This window comes from Vombatus ursinus, unplaced genomic scaffold (assembly GCF_900497805.2).
Source record: "Vombatus ursinus unplaced genomic scaffold, bare-nosed wombat genome assembly UNPS02000580.1, whole genome shotgun sequence".
Classification (NCBI taxonomy): Eukaryota; Metazoa; Chordata; class Mammalia; order Diprotodontia; family Vombatidae; genus Vombatus; species Vombatus ursinus.
Genome location: NW_020940358.1, coordinates 8553282 through 8573610, shown reverse-complemented (window position 1 = coordinate 8573610; position 20329 = coordinate 8553282). Strand labels below are relative to the sequence as shown.

Below are 20329 nucleotides of genomic sequence, written 5' to 3'. Positions count from 1 at the left end.
GGGACAAGCTTCTTTGTTGGATTCATTTCAGTACTATGTCCATCTTTGGAACTTGGTGTACAGAAGGTTTTGACTAATCGTAATATGTTGGTTACCCCTTAGCACAAAGCAGCGTCTGTATGTGAACAGTGTTCATTTCATGCCGGTGATGAAGCAGTGCACTATACTGGTAAAAAGACAATGCTTTAATGGTCTGATATATTTGGTGCTGTGTATAGTATTGTATGTTGCTATAATGCAACTTTTTTTTTTTCTCTTTCCTCTTCTTCCCATTCTTGATGTTTCTAAATAGCTTTAGGGGTCATTTTATCATCAGAGTTTTTTTGTGCCTAGTTATGGGAAACATCTAGGATATCCTGCAATCCATGTATTTATACAAACTGACCTTAGGTCTAATTTCTCTATCCATCCTAATGTAGGTTAGGAACCTCTGTTTAACTGAATGCAATGCAGTTTGTCCATGGTTTATGATTGCTTCTGAAATATATTCCTCTTACCTATACTACTTTAAGGGCAGGGGCATTTTTTCTGGTATGTCAATTTCCATGCTACACAGTGAAAAACAAATTTCATTTACTGGAGATATTATGAACAATAGTTTCCAGCGCTTACTAACTGCCCATGTCTCATTCTGGTTCAGTCTATCTGAAAAGATCTACATTTTTGTATTAAAAGGTAAAGAGGGATCATTTATTCAAAATTGTCTGACTCCATAGAGGTATCTTAGTGAACAATATAAATTGAGGAATATGGTATGAATGGAAAGAAAAGAGAATTCTTTGGGGATTGGTTCATTAGAAATTAATATTGCTTTGTTATGTGTTTACCTAATAAAACATTTCTGGCATTTGAATTTTTAATGTGCCAGATCTACATTTATAGATACTTTTAAATTTTAATGCCAAATTTTCCTTGTCAAGTGGTTAGTTGATTCCTTGTATATTATTTCTTCCAGGGTAGTTCAGATCTCCATGCAAATTTTGTAGTCATAAATAAGATGTATTTCTGGGCTAAGTTTATTTTGCCCCCTTTTCCTACAGGAACTTGACTTATTTGAAATACAGGTTAGGCAGAAAAAAAAGAGAATAAATATTCCGCCTTTGGCAGTTCATATTCTACTGTGAACATATTGAAAAGTAGAAATTTGTGAAAGTTTATATGGTGAATTATAGCTAGCTTAGTTTCTAAGTGAAGAGATCTTGAAATCTGTGTGTACAATACAGAGTTACTCATTTTGAGCAATTTTATTAAAGGAAAAACTTGAATAGATTTCTAATGTCCTATATGTTTGAGATGTGATCGGACTTTACTTGGATAATAACACTTTTATTTAACAGGAAAATAAAAAGAACTTGGGGAAAATACTTCAACTAAATACAAATCTTTGTAGTAGAACAAAATATAACCTGAAGGAAATGTCATCTTTTTTTATATGTGTTAATTCTGGTGGAGATAGTCTTTTTTATTATTGTTGTTACAGGTTTTATATTTTGAAAACTCAACAGTAGAAAAATAGATATAACTTATCGAGGCATATACATTTGCTTTCTTCCCTTAAAATAACAGTGGATTGGGATCACAGAATTTTAGAACTAGAAAGAATCTTAGAAGGGACACCTAATCTAGCTCCCTTACTTTCCAGATGGAGAAACTGAGGGCCCAAAGAAGAGAAATGACTTGCCTTAGATCACACAACTAGTTAGTGGCAGAACAGGAAGTATAAGCTAAGTCTTCTGACTCCCAGACCAGTGTCTTTCCTATTGTACTTCACTGCCTCTCAACCAACCAACAAATACAATGTCAATTGATAAAATTGATTGGCAAATAGTCATTTATTGCTTGGAACCGTATGATAAAATAAGGAGAAGATTGCTTTTTTTTCCCATCCCAAATCTCATATCGTCCTTGGTAGATCTAGGGGCACAAAATAGTATAGTTCTTCTTAAAAGTTCCCCCCACTCTTGGCCTCTTTTCATTACACTCACTAGATTTTCTAGTAGTAGTACCTCCAGTTCTCCATTGTGTTACCTCTGCAGTGTAGGTTATATACAGTTGTATACAACTCAGCTTCAGTATAAGTTGAAGTAATTGGTAGGTATAAACTATTTATAACAAATAGATATCATCAGCTTTGAGAACTAAAGCATTCTACAAATCTTAAGGTATTGGTTTACTGAGTTTATTTCATCACTCCTCTGGGGCTAGCATGTTAGCAGATCAGGTTTAAAAGCACTTACTTAGTCTTTTTTCTTTCTTTCTTTCTTTCTTTTTTTTTTTTTTTTGATCTTTTGATATCTTATGACTTAAAGATAGAAGGAACTCAAAATCAGGTATTCTTCCTCCTGTACTATGCTTCCAGTCATTACAGCCCATAGCTGCTTCACAACACTGGGAAATCCTTTTGGGTTTGTGACAAGCCAGTAACTTGCACTTTTTCAGCCATACTTATTACCCATTATAGCTGCCATTCCTATCCCTTCCATTTTACTTTTAAAGGCTTTGCACCACCTCACCCATTTCTTTCATGCTCATTAAATCTCAGAAAGGTAACAGATCCCAGAGACTAACCTCCACACAAAGTTGGGATCTTCTTTTCAACTCTTTGTCAGATAGTTATCTAATACTTACCTGAACACCTCTTGTGACTAGGAACTAATCACCTCAGATTTCACTCCATTTCTATCTTTAGTCAACTCTGTTTTCTAGAAATCTCTTCCCTTATAGGTTGTTTTTTGTTTGCTTTAACGTTATTTGTATTAAATGTTACTTGAACTTTGCCATTGCTGAATTAACAGTTCTTAATTGCTAAAAGTGATATGAGCAATTGAATTTAAGGGATCTGTTCCCTGTGGTTTTGTCATTTCTTTCCCTTCATCACAATTCTAATACAACCAATTTGAAAATTCCCATTGAAAATATTTAAAGATTTAGATAGCAAAGAAGATGCAATTTATTTTGCTTCTTGCCAGCATGGAAATATGCCTCTTATGTACATTTTTTAAGTGCTGAAACAATACTTTTGAGAGAAAAGGACATTTAAAAAACATATTACCACTACTATACCAGTCTGAAATGTCTTACATTAAGAATTTCTTGAATGTTGTGTATATATTTAAAAGAGCACTTTGGAAAATGGTTTATACATTTATTTCCTAATTTATACATGATTTTTGGTGTTAATATTTCTAACTATTAATAACAAATGTTTATTTAATGTGTTGTCCATTTTTATGTATTTTTGTGGGAAGGAAAAGTAATGCCAGCAATTCTGATTTTTTCATCAATTGTATCACAACTTCTGTAATATTGAATGTTTAAAAAAGGCTTAGGCTAAAATGACTTGATCATGTAGTGTGTTGATGGTACTTTTTTTTTATAAACCAATGAAAGACTTGATTAAAGACCAGTGAAGAAGCAGTTGGGAACTTTGGGAAATGGATGCCCATACTTACCCATTATTGTCTGACATATCATAATGCATTTGAGAAATGGTGGTGACAGTTTTCAGAATTGTTGAAAAAAAAAGTGAGACTGGTATGCAAAGATCATAATGCATCATAGTTTTGAGTTGATCAGTGTCTTTTGATGATATAACTTTAGAATATTATAAATAATACTAGGAACTCATTTCAAAAGCCATTGTTAAAGGTATCATGGTGGGAAAAGGCTTTCTAGAAATTCAAAGGAAGCCTTAATATGTCTATATGGATGGAGACTAGGTGAACCTCTGATTTTGTCAGATATTTTATAGAGACAAGTCTATAGTATCCATTCATTATTGTAAAAATAAAAGTGTTTTCATTTTCATTTGAAAATTTATAGCCATTATTACATTCCTGTTTATTGAACAAATCTGTTTAGTCTCTGTCAATTGTGAGTACAGTACATTTTTCAATAATCATCTTGATTGTTAGTTTTTTTTTCCCATCAGATTTGAGTTTGGTGTATAAATGGAGTTTATGCTTTTGATGTAAACTATTAATAAACTGGTTCTTCTAAAAATCATATTTAATACTGTATTATGTAGTTTCTATATATTTTGAAAACAAATAGATTAGATTTAACTCTTAACATGTTATTCATCAAATCATGTTCAGGTATTCCTTTTTTTTTTATTTCTCTGGCTGTACCAAACAATAATATTTCAATATACTTAGTAATACTAAAGCTTCACATTGTAGAAATGTTCATCATGACATTCAGATCACTAGAAAACAATTTTAACAACTTAAATATGGAAAATATCAAGAACATTTAACTACTGGTTATAATTGCTATTCTGTACATGTCTAGATGTTAAAACAGTGCTTGATATTGCACTCGTTTAGAATTGCTAAGATTTGTTACACAAATATTTTTAAATATAGATTTAGGTGAAAGATTCAGAAATTACAATCTCAACAGGACAGTGTTTTCATAAAGTCTACAATCTATTTGTTTTTCGAGATTGTTTAATTTGTTGGTTTTCCAATTATTCAATTTGATAAACATTAAGCATTTACTATGTGCTTAACACTGTACTGAGCACCGATATAAAGTGATACAAATAAGAAAAAGAAAGACAGTACCTGCCCTCAAAGAGCTCACAATCTAACAGGGGAAGACAACACACAAAAGAAAGCTGGAAAAGTGAGGGGAGAGGGAGTGAGAGGGCATCATGTTCCATGGAATTCAATTCAAGCAGAGCTGCAGATGCTAAGTGGAGAGTTAGCTGGGAAGTCCATATTACAGACTTCTTTAAAGGAAAACTTTGGGAGGAATTTAGTGCTCTGTCCTCCAGTCCTGCAATCATAGAGGAGAGGAGGTTGCAGGAATTGGGAAAGTAGTTGTATGTTCAATTTGATCTGCTCTTTCTCTCTTTTATTGATGAAAGCATTTATAAATGCAGATTTTTTCCCCTAAGGATGACTTTGGCTAAATCCCAAAAGTTTTTACATTTTTGTCTCATTGTTTTCATCTTAAATAAAAATTTTAATTGTTTCTATGATTTGTTTTGACCTGCCCATCCTTTAGGAAATAAATTAGTCTGCAATTAATTTTGAATCTTTTCTTCAGTGGTCCTTTGTTGAATATATTTTTTATTACATTGTGGGAGGTAAAGGATGTATTTAATATTTCTGTTCTGCATTTGTTTGTGCCATTTTTATGCCTTAATACAGTCAATTTTTTGAAGGTGCTATAAACAGATGAGGAATGTGTATTTCCTATCTATCTATTCAATAATCTCCAGACGTATTCTATCTCAAACTGCTAAAATTCTATTCGTTCTTTACTTCTTTTATGTTTTGTTTTGTTTTGTTTTTGTTTAAATTTATCTAGATCTGAGAGGACTATTATCCTGCATGAGGTTGGGGTCCCCCTGTATGGAGCTTGGATCTCTACTTTCCCAGGTGTAGAACCTCATTCTTCTTTTATTTCCTATCTGCTGGAATGTTCTTCATGGCACATGTCAGACCCTATCTCCCAAATTCACAGACCTGTCTCCTTTTGCTGATCTGGGCTAGAAATGTGACTGTGATTTTTTTCTTAGATTTCTTGATCAGGACTTGGTCTGATACATTTTCTAAATCTTTACTGGAGGTGACCAGAAGGGCAGTAGCAAGCACAGGGCAGCATTTGCCAGTAATGACTAACATGACTAACATGCTATAAGAGATGTAAAAGACTTTATCAAGGACACATATAACCAAAAAAGAAAATGACTGGTCTTGTAGTCAGAGAGACTTATAACAGATTGGGACACAAGTTGTGTATTTATATTCATAAAATATTTTTAAAAACTAGAGGTACATAGCATAGTGACTAGAGAACTGGCCTCAAACTCAGGAAGATCTGGGTTTGAGACCTGCCTCTGATACATACTGGCTATAACAACTCTAGGATTGTGTTGGGAGAACTTGGTTGTACTTCTTCCTGCTACTTTGCCATCTTGGCTCTACTCCATCCTGTTTTACTCACAGGAACCACAGGAACTACCTTAAATTTTTTCTATAATTCATATGTACTTTCATAAAAATTTGAGTACCAAATTTGTATTTTTATATAAACACGAGTGCCAGTAGGGGGATGAAGTTTTTTGGTATTTGTTGCCCTCATGAAACAAAGTCCAGTGGGGGAAATACAACATAAATATTGTTGAGAATAATACGCAGGATTACATAAATGTGTTAGGTAAAGAACAAAGTGCTATATAAAGTTCAAGAGGGAAAGAGCCTTACAAAAAGATAGCAGACATCAAGAATGTCTTCATGTAGGAGGTGACACTTGAGTTGGGTTTTCAAGGATAGTCATGATGCAGCTAGGTGGTACAATGGCTAAAACACTGGACTTGGAGTCAGGAAGACCTGATTTCAAATCTTGCCTCAGAAACTAGCTATGGGACTCCGGGTAAGTTATTTAACCTCTCTCAACTTCAGTTTCATCATCTTTAAAATGGGAATAATAATTGTACCTATTTTATGTAAAGAATTTTGAAAATCTTAAAGTACTATATAAATATTAGCTATTATTATTAGACAAAGATTTTTATAAAGATGACAAAGGAGGCATATAGCTCAATAGTAACAGATGATTTCTCCATCACTTGGAGGGGGAGAGGAAGGGCGGTGGTAATAATGTTATCTGTGAATTTTTCCTCTTTCTTTTGCTCTATGCACATATCAAGTATGTCTGATAAAAATATAAGAAGGCAATAGGCAAACTTTCACAGACAATTCTTTATAGCAGACCACATCATCACAATCAGAGAATTAACTAAGAATTTTAGAGAATATAAGGTTATGCTGTTTATTTTTTAAAAATTAAATTTATTGAATGAAATGCAATTTTAAGGGCCTGCCTCCATTCACATATTAAGGACAAGGGAGAAGGAAGTAGTCCTGACCTCCCTGGCTTCCTTTAAATCCCATCTAATATCCCACCTTCTACAGGAAACCTTCCCTAACCTCTCTTAATTTCAATTTTCTCTGTTTTTTTGATTATTTCCTATTTATCCTGTATGTAGCTTTCTTTGTATGCATTTGTCTGCATGTCTGTGTCCCATTGAGGGCGGAAGCAGTCTGTCTTTTGCCTCTTTGTAGCCCCAGTACTTATCACAGTGCCTGACACATAGTAGGCATTTAATAAATGTTTATTAAATGAATTTTATTACTATAGGGAACTCATAGAGGATAAAACTTCCTTTCCCAATGCAGATTAGCACGTTCTCTGGAGTATGTAAGCTTAGAGAATTGCTTAGAGTACCGAGAGGTTACGTGACTAGCCTAGGATCACACAGCCAGTATGTGTCAGAGGTGAGAATTAATCCCAGATTCTTGGTTTGGTGGCCATTTCCCTATCCATTGTACCATGCTGTCTTTCCCCACATATTAAGATTATACAAAATTCCTTAACAAATGTAATGCAGAGATAACTGTTCAGTGCTACTCAGGTTATGCAAAGTATGAACAAGGAGATATATGCTCACTAAAGTTATTTACCAATGTAATTAATGGAAGATATCTTGCATAAAGTCTAAATAGAAGAGGAATTCTCTATAGATGATTAAGTTCTACCTTTTGCACAGATATTGATTGCATCAAGAGCCATATCAATTCAAGGATCAAAAGATCTTTTCAAGGAAATCCACAATCACTCAATAACCTATTGGCCTCATAATCCACATAGGCAAAGCCAAGTGGATGAAGAATAAATATATATTGCTCAGGTTATGATATTTAGTCACATGGGAAGTCCATTGAGTTAGTCTATAAATACACATATCTTTAATGGTTCTGTAAGATTGATAATGAGCTGGGCCAAAATTACCAAGGAGAATGAAATCAGACTGGAATGGGAAATTGCTCAGCACTTTTGAAGATGCCAAACAGTTCCCTATTGTTAAAGGCCAATTTTTTTTTAACATTAGAAGAACCAGAATTTACAACTACTTTAAGGATTATGCTAAGTCAAATAACATAGCACATTTTTTTAATCTATAAGAAAAAGAAATTAGAGATGGTAGGATGAAAATTTTTACTTCGAAGAAAAATCATAATGTTTTGCATTAGTTGATATGTCTGGTCCTTCTAGTGTCAACATCAGTGTTCTGGTAAGAGACAGTATGGAATAAGTGGAAGGAGAGCTGGCCTTTGAGTCAGAAAGACAGGTTCAAACTCCACCTGTTAGCTGTTGTGTGACCCTGACCATGTCACCCAGTCTCTCAGTGTGCTTAGGCAATTATGTAATACTATAAGTTGTAAATTCATGGCAGATCTGCATTGGTAGAGGAAATTTCCTCATTGGGAGTTCCCTACACCAATAATACAGACCAAAAAAAATTCATCCCAACGATATTGTTGGTTTTAAATCATGGAATGCCATAATTTTAGAAGAATAAAAATTTTAGGTGACCTGAAGGGCATTAGAAAACACAGGGTGAATGTGCAGCATTTACCAGTAATGACTAACATGCAATAAAAGATAGAAAAGACTTCATAATGGACATGCATAATCAAAAAAGAAAATGGTGTTGTCATGTAATCAGAGAAACAGATTGAATTCTAAGTTTTATATTTATATTGACAAAAGATTAAAAGACCCAGAGGTACATAGCATAGTGACTAAATTACTGGACTCAAAGGCAAGAAGATCTGGGTTCAAGACCTGGCTCTGACACATACTGCTTGTGTGACCCTAGGCAAGTCAGTAGTCTAGGTGACTCTCTAAGACTCAAAGTTTCAGAGAAGATGATGACCCACACCAGTAAAGGGAGTTTCCTCATCTGAAAATTCTCTATATCAATTCAATCATAGGTCCCTATCCTTCTCCATTAAAAGACTCAGTGGACGGCCACCATCCAACTAGTTGTATCCTCTATGGAGGAGTTATAAGAGTACACAGGGAAGAATTGTACAGAATGAGAATACAAAAGTACTGACCTTGTGGGAAGAAAGAGAAATAAAATGAAGAGAAGCTTTCTCTTTGATATCGCCTCAAAATAGCAACAGAAATGACTACATACGTATTTATATACATAACATATCTAAATTATAGCTTTATCTAGAGCAGCCTTCTAGAAACTCTCAAAAGAAAGTTGTCTGTCAAGAGATGGAGCCAAAATGGAAGAGTGGCGGGAAGAAATACAGTGAACTGCCCACCCAAATTCCAAACAGATATAGAAAACACATCAGACCAAATACTAATGGGGGGAAGTCAAAGGGGAAAAAAATCACAGTGAACAATTTTTCCAGCCCAGGTCAGAAGAGGGAGACAGACAGGTCTATTGCACATTGTGGACAAAGTATGGCCAGGAGCTGGATAGCAAAGCACTCCAGTGCAAGGAGAGGCTCTGAACCAGGGTGAGAGGATCTGATGTAGGGTGCATGAACACATGCCAAATGGCAGCTTTTTTATTCATTACGCAGTTCTACGTCACAGATCCAGGGTGGACTGAGGAATAGACCTGTGCTCAGGCATGGCATTTCAGAGTAGGGAGTAGATACAGGTTCTAGACTGTGTACCAAGAGAAGCAAGTTTAGAAGCAAGTAGCAACGTGGCTTGGACCCTACAAATAAAACAGGGTTTCGATTCTAACTTCTATCCTAATCTGAAGCCTGCAGAAAAGTAACTAGGGCAGGAATCCTAAACCAAAGGGAAACTTGGAATTCTGACATTCAGAATCAGCAGAGCCTCCCAGCTGCCTGACAATGTCTGAGTCCAGCAGCAATCTACTATTACTTAGACCCAAACCTAGATCAGGAATTTGCAGAACTCAGACCAGGCAAGGACAGGGGAGGGGGAGAAGTAATTAGACTTTGCTCCGTATAAGATCACTTTGGGAGCACTGAAAGCTTACAGGTCCCTAGCCTGAACTGTCCTTGAAAACATGAAATACATTATACTCAAGACCCCAAGAAAACAATAGGACCAGCCTAGACCTTCCCTGCAGAAGTGTGCAGAGTCTGGCACTAACAAAGTCTGAAGTCAAGAAGTAGACAGGAAGAATGATCAAACAAAAAAGAATTCCGTTATAAAAAGCTATTAGGATGATACAGATTATCAAGACAAAACCCAGAAAAGAATGACTCTAAAACATCTACAAGCACAGCCTCAAAGAAAACCATAACTTGGGCACAAATTTGACCTGAATTCCTGGAAGAGATGAAGCAAGAAGTTGTGTTTTTTTTTTAAGTTTAAAAATGTTTTCATAAATGAAACTACAGGGAAAATGGAAATAAATGAGAGATGTGGAAAGAAGAATTGGAAAGGGAATTAATAGCCTGACACAAAAGGTGCAAAACCTTGTCCAAGCAACAAACTCACTGATAATTAAATGGTCCAAATTAAAGATAATGACTCCATGAAGCAACAAAAAAAAATATTAAAAACAAACTCAAAAGACTGGAAAAATACAAGAAAATGAACAGTATCTCATAGCAAAAACAACTAACCTGGAAAACAGATTGAGGAAAGGTAATTTAAGAGTCATTGGACTACCTGAAAGCCATGACCAAAACAGAATCTAGACATCCTATTTTGAGAAATCTTAAAAAAGAAAACTCCTCAGATTTCTTATAACCAGAGGACAAACTAGAAATAAAAAGAATCCACTGGTCAACACTTTAAAGAAATTTCAAAATGAAAACTCCCAGAAACATTATAGCCAAAACTCAAATTCCCAAGTCAAGGAAAAAAGTATTGCAAGCAGTCAGAAGAATTCAAATGCTAAGAATACATGTTCAGGATCACACATGATTTAGCAGCCTTTCTATAAAGGAGCAGAAAGATTCTGGAATGCAATATTCCAGAAGGTAAAGGATATAGGTGTCATAACTGAAATTCAGGTAAACTGAGGCATAAAGTTCCAAGCAGTTCAATTTATTGATAAGGTTAGCAATTACCAATAAAATGATTCTTCAAGCTCCTCAGAAAGCTAAAAGACCATGAGGTATCATGTCAAGGTCATACCACAAGCAATATATTCAATTTTACCACCAGCCTCAGATAGGGGGAGACCTACTAGGAGATTTCAGTGTGAAGATTACTGGGGAATAATAACTATGGCATTCAGATATGTAGCTCTGTCAGGGCTTTTCATCAAAGCTCCCACAATACTGAGACTACACTGAAAGGAATAGCACCATGACTTAGGGTCACACAAACTCTCTGGCTACCTAAATGGGCAAAGAAGAACATATACTGCCTATCCTTAGAAACTTCTTCCCTCTGAACCAACAACTCAAGGTTCTTTTAGTCATGGAACAGAATCAACTCCAAAGTAAACATTTGGATGACCTTTCTGTCATTTATTTTGAACATGGAATCAGTTCTAAAGGTCCATTCTGGGTAGCTAAGTGGCACAGTCAATAGAGCACCTGTCCTGGATTCAGGAGGACCTGAGTTCAAATCCAGTCTCAAACACTTAACACTTTCTAGCTGTGTGACCCTGGGCAAGTCACTTAACCCTATTGCCTAGCCAAAAAAAAAATCTAACTTTAAAGGTCCATTCTAAGCTTTCCTTTTACTCCCTCTAGACATGGAAGTGGTTCCAAGGGCGCATACTCTTATCTTTCCTCCTTCACATTGTTTAATATACCACATGAACCTAATGAACAATCCATATTCCAATGTCTTAACAACATCTTAATATCATGTAATTGTGACAATGTTTTGTTGCTCCTTTATAGGCTGGGTGGGATGGGGTGGGGGTAATTCATGATTTCAGACAGCTCTGAGCTGCCTCTTCTCTTCATGATTATCTGACTTTCCCTTGAGATTTTAACCCTATAATAAAGATCAAGACAAGATGATGATGAAATAGAATATGAACACAACAACAGATTCACTAGCAAAACTCATTTTTGGCTGAACAATAGAATTAAAGAAACTTCAACAAACAGCAATACAAGTAATTGAGTAGTCATTGCTACCCAATTTAAAGAATTATTAGATAGTTTGCAAACAAATGTGACACATCTAAAGGACACAAGTCAGAGGGGTAACTTAAGTATCGAGCTCTGTGAAAAAAAATGTGAAAAAATGTCTCTAATTGCTATATTTCAGTAACTTATGTAAACAAATGTTCCAAAAATATTGGAAGAGATGAATTTCAGTTTGACAGAATTCACAAGACACAGGTATAAATGCTAGATTTTACTTTCCCACATACTTCATCATCAGATATCAAAACTAAAATAGCAAAGAGTTAATTTTATAAGCAGTCAAGAAAAAAAAACACTAATAAAAAAACAATTCCCATCTATTCAGAAAATATAAATCATAGAGGACAAAATAATGTAATTACATAAAAAAGGCCTTTTGAACAATGTAAAAAACAACTTCAATGTTACATATTCCTGGAGCTACAAATTTGTACAATCCTTTTTGGAAAGCAATGTGGAATTATAAAATAAGATCCAGAAAGCTGTTCATACTCCTTGACCTAGTGATCCCATTACATTAACAATGACCTATAGATGTTACTGATGGGAGGGAAAAAGTCAAAGTTAATATACAATTTCTAAATATAACCCTGCTAATGACTGAAGCTAACAGTTTTATGTATAATAATTTTGTTTTGTCCTTGTTATGCTCACATATTTCTCTACCTCTTCATGCTGTGCAATGATGTTGACCCCTAAGCTGCAGTTATTTTCATTGTAATTTTTTTTGCAAATGTTTATCATGAGTTCTTCATTATAATATGACCAAATATTCCATGAAATGATATTTTTGTTGCCTTTGAACACACGATAAAACTCGTCCTGCAGATTTTTATTTTTCTCTCCAAGAATAACCTGTAAGCCAACCTTCCATTTAGATGCAACTTCTTTTTGTCTTCTTGTTTTATTTACAGTGAGAATGGCAAGAATGATACCATTCAAGTCCTCCAAAAAAAGCATTTCTCTTTTCTGTAGTTAGTAAATATAAAGGGTTAGCTCATTTAAAAAATTAAAGGAGAATGGAGCTATTGTCATTCATAACTATATTTAAGAGATTTCATATCAGACATAGCAAAGAGGACTCTAATTATAAAAAGCAAATTAATTGACTTTAGTGCTATAAAGAAAATATCCAAGTTTTCTATAGAAATTTTTTGTGTAGTTCAACATATGAGGGAGATTGTGAGGGATTGTCTGATGTTGGCTACGTGCCACGTGGGGGTTGTGGCAAGATGGGGCAGGGACAAGATATTAGGAAGTAACCGGAGCTTACGCTCCTGAGGCAGGGGGCTGTGCCATGTGGAGTTGTGGAACTGGGATAGGAACTGGATACAGGGAAGTAGCCAGAGCATGTGCTCCTGAGGCAGGGGGCTGTGCCACGTGGGAGTGGGATGGCAGAGAACGAGCTCCCTTTGTCTAGTCCTCTCCCTAGGTGCAGCGCTAACCCCAGACGTCTCCTTCCGGTATCTAGGCCTAGCTTCCTTTGTCACGTCCTCTCCCTTGGTGCAGCGCTAACCCCAGACGCCTCCTTCCAGTATCTGGGCCTAGCTTCCTTTGTCACGTCCTCTCCCTTGGTGCAGTGCTAACCCCAGACATCCCCTTCCGGTATCTGATCCTACAACCAATCACTAGTAGGCAGGCTGAGGAGGAGGGGCTAGGAAGGTATATAAGGGGCGGTAGGATTGGGTTCGCTCTCTTGCTCCTGCTGTCTTGCTCCTGCTCTTGCTTTCCTGCTTGGCCTTGCTGTGATGGTCTCTGAATAAAGTTCGAGTGCTTGCACCTCCCAATCGGCTCATCTCTATGTTTATCTGGGTGGGCTCCGAGGACTGGTGAGTATGACCCTGGCAGCCTGCTCCTGTTAGAAGGAGAGTGCACGGCCCAACTGGCCCAGGAGATTTATACTTCCTCCATCTCAATGCAATCACAGAAGGTACACGTACCTCAACAGAATCAATCCATCGGTCAACAGGCATTGATGAGATTTTAATATATAAATAAGAGGTACCTTTCAAGTGCAAACCCCCCTTTGATTGAATCATAGAATCAATCAATAGGAGTGGGTGGCACAATTTTTCCTACAAGTGTAGGAATAAGTCTTTAATCAGAAGATTATTGGGATCTGGCCATGTGATGAAGGCAAATGACACTAAGTAAGAAAAAAAAACAAACTTGTGGTTGGATGAAACAATCAGACATAGCCCTGGGCCTACACATAAAAAACAATAATCAGTCCAATGTCAAAGCAGTCCATTGACTGTCATTAGAGAGACTGGACCAGTAGCAGAAAGTACATTCAGCTGAGATCAGAAAGACTGGATCAGTAGGAGATAATGCTCACAACTAGGAGCAGAAAGATTCACTGAAAACAAGGAAATCTTTGAAGGGAGAAAGGACTTCCCATAATAGGATTTACTGAGGAAAGACCATTTCATGAAATATGCCTCCTTGTAGATAGGAGAAGTGCCAGCTATGGATTCTATAAAGGCAGAGACCCCTAGACTCTAGTAGGGAGCTGTGCCTAGGGAGAGTTTCATGAGGATTTCATGAATGGAGAAAAGACTTCCATTACTAGTAGGTGGGAATTACTTCTTTGCCAAATGTGTAATGTATACTTGTACCTCACTACCATGATACTCTAAATTTGAGTATACTTTTCCCATGGACTTTGTACATATTTTTAGGAGAATGTGTTCCAGGTTTATGAGGAGAATGCTTGTACCAAATGTTTTTACTATATCACTTTAGTAAATGCCTTTTCTAAAAGATAATTTAGCCTACTAGTTGACTGTTGTTGAGAAGTATACTGATAGGAGCTTGTGAGCTACAGTAGTAGCAGTAGCTACCCAAAGAATAGCCTTAGAACCTAAGGTAGCAGTCACCCTCTAGAGACCCAACCCACAAGTATAAGTTGAAGGAGTAACATCAACGGGACATTACAAATATAACTTGGGCACAAAGGGAAAAAATTCAATTCAGTTCAGTGAGTACTGATTACATGCTGTTTGAGATACTGTGCATACAAAGATAAAAATGAAACAGTATTTGCCCTCAAAGAGCCTACATTTTACTGGGGAGAAACAATGTGTACATAGATAAATACAAAATGTTTTAGGGGGAAGAGCACTAGTTGAGGAATCAGAAAAAGCTTGTGTAGGAGGTACTTTTTGAACTGAGCTTTGAAGGGAAATGGAGATTTCAAAAGGTGATGGTATTTATAAATTGTAGATAATGTAAAGTATTCCATGCATCGAGGATGCATGTGTGAAGGTAGGAAAGTAGGAGATGAAATGTCATTTATGGGGAATAGAAGGTAGGTTAGCTATACAGGAATATAGAATGTATGAAGGAAAGTGAACTGTCTGGAAAAATAGGGTGGAGTCAAATATCAAGGAAATGTTTTATGCAAAAATGGGTATGATAAAAGACCATAATGGTAGGGATTTAAAGAAGCAGAAAAGATTAAGAAGAGGTGGCAAGAATACACAAAAGAACTATACAAAAAAGATCTTAACATTATCAATAACCACGATTGTGTGGTTATTGGTCTAGACACATCCAAGTGAATGAAGTCAAGTGGGCCTTAGGAAGCATTGCTAACAATAAGGCTAGTGGAGGTGATGGAATTCCAGCTGCGCCATTTAAAATCCTAAAAGATAATGCTATGCTCAATATGCCAGCAAATTTGGAAAAATCAACAGTGGCCACTGGATTGGAAAAGATCAGTTTACATCCCAAACCTAAAGAAGGGCAATACTAAGAGCATTCAAATTACTGAATAATTGCTGTTATTTCACATGCTAGCAAGGTTATGCTTAAGATTCTGCAAGCTAGGTAGTCTTCAGCAATATGTGAACTGAGAATTACCAGAAGAGCAGGCTGAGTTTTGTTAATGGAAGACCCTGGACCCAAAAGGACCCAAAACAAAACAGAGTCTGATTACAGGTTATAAAAGTGTTTATTGATTGAGAAGAGCTTGCAAGCAGAACAGAGTTTTCAGCTGCTCCAAGGGGAGTGGAAAACAGGTGAGATATTTATGGTTTCTAAAGGCTTGTGTAGATGCAATAAGCCAGGGAGCAGAATGTTTGGAAAGTCCCAAGTCTGCAACTGTGCTCAAGGTTGTTTTTGAATCAGTCAAGGCTGATTCTGTGGTATCTGGCAACTACAGGCATCTCCAAATTCAGCTAGAATTCACTCACAAAGGATCACTGGTATATCAAGCGGCCCTGGGCTTCAGAAATCCTTTTGATTGGCTGATTGTTGTTTTCCTGCATCGTGTAGCTCCTCTGTGAAGAAAGGAAGCTCTGCCATATCTAACAGGTTGGTATAGTCATTACAGAGTCCATGTTCAAATTTTCAAAGAGGCAGAGGAACTAGAGACCAAAATACTCACTGGATTATGGAGAAAGTAAAGGAGTTCTGGAAAAAAACCAACCAACCAAACAAAAAAACCCAAACACATCTGTTTCTGTTTCATTGATTACACTAAAGCCTTTGACTATGTGAATCACAACAAGATGTCGCGAGTCTTCAAAGAGATGGAAGTACCAGATCATCTTATTTGTCTACTGAGGAACCTGTATGTGGGCCAAGAAGCAAAAGTTAGAAACAAACATGGAACAACTGAATGACTTAAGATAGGAAAAGGAGTACAACAAGGCTGTACATTATTTATTAATTTTAAAATAACAATCAATAATAATTTTAAATATTAATTTTTAATAATGTTTGCTTTAAATTATTTATTTAATTTATATGCAAAATACATCATGGGAAATGCTAGGCTGGATGAATGAAAACCTGGAATTAAGGTTGCTGGGAGAAATATCAACCATTTCAGATAAGCATAGCAGAGAATGAAGAGGAATTAAGAAGCCTTTTGCTAAGTGTGAAAGAGAAGAGTGTAACAGCTGGCTTGAAGTTTAACATAAAAAAAACTAAGATCTTGGTTACTTGGTTCCTAGCAAATAGAGGGAGAAGAAATGGAAACCGTGTCACCTTTTTTATATTCTTTTTGTTGTTGTTGTTTTGCATTAAGCTGCTTTAATGGTCTAAAATTCTGTGACAAATTAGATTTTTGGTCAAGTTGTTTCCATTTAAAAATTACTGATTTTGAAAACTAATAACTTAAAACTACTATGAAACAAATGGTCCACAAAAACATTCCTTTCTTCCTGAAGCTTTTAGGATTCATTGTAATCATTAACCAGTTTGTTTTTTTTTTACTATTAAACTTGAATGGCCAATTGAGATGAACAGTTCTGAGACCATTCTTCCACCACTGATTAAGACTGGGGTGGCAGGTGTTATACAGAATATTCATTTAGCCTTCTGGGCAAATTTTGTGACTTTGCCAGCTCTAGCAGCCTTCTTGTTAACTGCCTTGATGACACCAACTACAACAATTTGCCTCATGTTACAAACAGCAAAACGACCCAGAGGGAGATAGTCAGAGTTCTCTACACATATGGGCTTGCCTGGAACCATGTCAATGATGGCAGCATCACTAGATTTCAGGAATTTAGGGCCATCTTCCGGTTTCTTACCAGAATGGTCATCAATCTTTTCTTTAGTTCAGCAAACTTGCAAGTAATGTGAGTAGTGTGACAATCCAGAACCAGTGCATAGCCAGCACTGATTTGGTCTGGATGGTTCAGGATAATGACCTGTGCATTGAAGCCATCTATTTCTATAGGTGAGTCATTCTTGCTATCACCAGCCACATTACCATGGCAGACATCTTTGACAGACATGCTCTTGACATTGAAACCAACATTATCCCCAGGCAGAGCCTCATTCAAAACTTCATGGTGCATTTCAACAGTCTTTACTTTAGTTGTAACATTGACTGGGGCAAAGATGACCACCATGCCTGGTTTTAGAATACCAGTTTCCACTTGGCCAACAGGTATAGTACCAATATCACCAATCTTGTAGACATCTTGGAGGGGTAGAGGAAAGGGCTTGTCAGTTGGATGAGTTGGTGGCAGGATGAAATCCAAAGCTTCAAACAGTGCAGTTCCACTAGCATTGCCATTTTTATGAGTGACTTTCCATCCTTTGAACCATGGCATATTAGAACTTGACTCTAGCACGTTGTCACCATTTCAACCTGAAATTGGCACAAAAGCTATTGTCAGGGTTGTAACCAATTTTCCTAATAAAGGTACTGACTTCCTTGACAATTTCCTCATATCTCTTCTGGCTGTTGGGGGACTTAGTGGAATCCCTTTTGTTTACACCAACAATCAGTTATTTCACTAGTGTGTAAGCCAGAAGGGCATGCTCATGGTTCTACCCATTCTTTGAGGTATCAGTTTCCAATTCGCCAACACCAGCAGCAACAATCAGGACAGCACACTCAGCCTGAGGTGTGCCTGTAATCATGTTCTTGATAAAGTCTCTGAGTTCTGTAGCATCGATAATGATCACATAATACTTGTTAGTCTCAAATTTCCACAGGGAGATATCAATAGTGATACATGCTCATGTTCAGCCTTCAGCTTATCCAAGACCCAGACATATTTGAAGGAGCCCTTTCCCATCTCAGCAGCCTCCTTCTGGAACTTCTCAATGGTTCTCTTATCAATTCCATCACATTTGTAGATAAAATGGCCAGTAGTGGTAAACTTGCCAGAGTCTACACTTCCAATGATGACAATGTTAACATGAATCTTTTCCTTGCCCATTTCTGTGGAGGCTTAGCATGGTTTTCACAACACTTGTGTTCTGGTGGCAAACCTGTTGTGGAAAAAGCCAGCTTTTATATTCTTGGGCTTGAAGATCACTTCAGATGGTAACTGTAGCCATGAAATTAAAGGACACTTGCTTCTTGGAATGAAAGCTATGGCAAATCTGCACAGCATTACTAAGAAGTAAAGAAATCACTTTGCTGACCAAGGTCCATATAGTCAAAGTTATGGCTTTTCCAGTAATCAGGTATAGCTGTGAGAGTTGGACTATAAGGAAAAATGGGCACTGCAGAATTGATGTTTTTTAATTGTGGTGCTGGAGAAGACATTCGAGTGTCCCTTGGACAGCAAGGAGATCAAATCAGTCAATATTTAAAGAAATTAATTCAGGTTATTCATTGGAAGGTTAAATACTAAAGCTGAACCTTAAATACTTTGGTCATATAATGAGAAGACAAGACTCATTGGAAAAGACCCTGGTGTTGGGAGAGGTTGAAGGGAAAAGGGGACAACAGAGGATGAGATGGATAGATAGTGTCATGGAGACAACGAATATGAACTTGGACAGAATTTGAGAGATAGTGGAGGATAGAAGGACCTGGTGTGGTATGGTCCATAGGTTCACAAAGAGTCAGACATGACTGAACAACAAAAATGGTGGAGACAAGATATTGCAAGAAGTATATGCTAACTTGGCTGTTATTATCATACACTATAAAGGAGAAAAGCCTGATGATTTTGTACTAGTAGAGAATCATCTATAAAGATTATAACTAAGAGGCGTGATAGAATCTAAGAGATTTGCTTAGCCTGAAGCAAGTACATTATTCAAAAGTATTAACACACAATCTGAATCTGCCCAGGACTATCTCTACTCTGCAGAAACAAGCCACTTCCAGACACCAGAAGTGACTTCATTTCCCACCAAGCTGCACTCCCCAGGAGTGAAGAACTCTAAGGTCCCACTTCAACCTTTGACCTCACATCTTATCAGTACCCTCTAGCCCTGTAGCCCCTTCCTCTGATTGGAAAGGGTGGAGATGGAGAGCTCCTCCCAGAACCTCCATTAAGGAGGGCTCCCAGGCCAGGCATCTCTTCATTTCCCACCTGGCTGTACTCTTAGGGACTTTGCCATCATGCTCTTGTGCTGGGTACCTTAATCCCACCTTTCCAACTTTCTTTTGTGTGTTATTTTCCCTCCCTGGATTGTAAGGTCCATGAGGAATTGTGTTTTCTTCTCATTTAAAAATTTTTCCCCCAGTACTTAGCACAATGTCTGGCACATTGTAGGCACTTAGTGTTTATTGACTTCATTGAGGTGAACAAAGGGAGTCCCTGAAGCCTGAAGCCTGGAGCCTGGTGGAAGTAGGAGTGCTGTCTAAGACTCAAACACACACACAAAGACAGAGACACTCACACACTCCAGATAGACACATAAAGACACACATGTATATACACAGACACACACAGACACAGACACACACAGACACACCGACACATCGACACACACAGACACACACAGACAGACACAGACAGAGACACACAGACACACACAGACACAGACACAGACACATGGATACAGACAGACACAGACAGAGACACACAGACACACAGACACACAGACACAGACAGACAGACAGACACAGACACAGACACAGACACAGACACACAAACACACACACACACACACACACACACACACACACACACACACACACA

The 20329-nt window shown here is 37.0% G+C and overlaps 1 pseudogene; it reads right to left on the bottom strand.

Moving 5' to 3' along the window:
- Positions 1–17237: 17237 nt before the first annotated feature.
- LOC114036386 lies at positions 17238–18607 on the bottom strand (annotated as a pseudogene).
- Positions 18608–20329: the final 1722 nt, after the last annotated feature.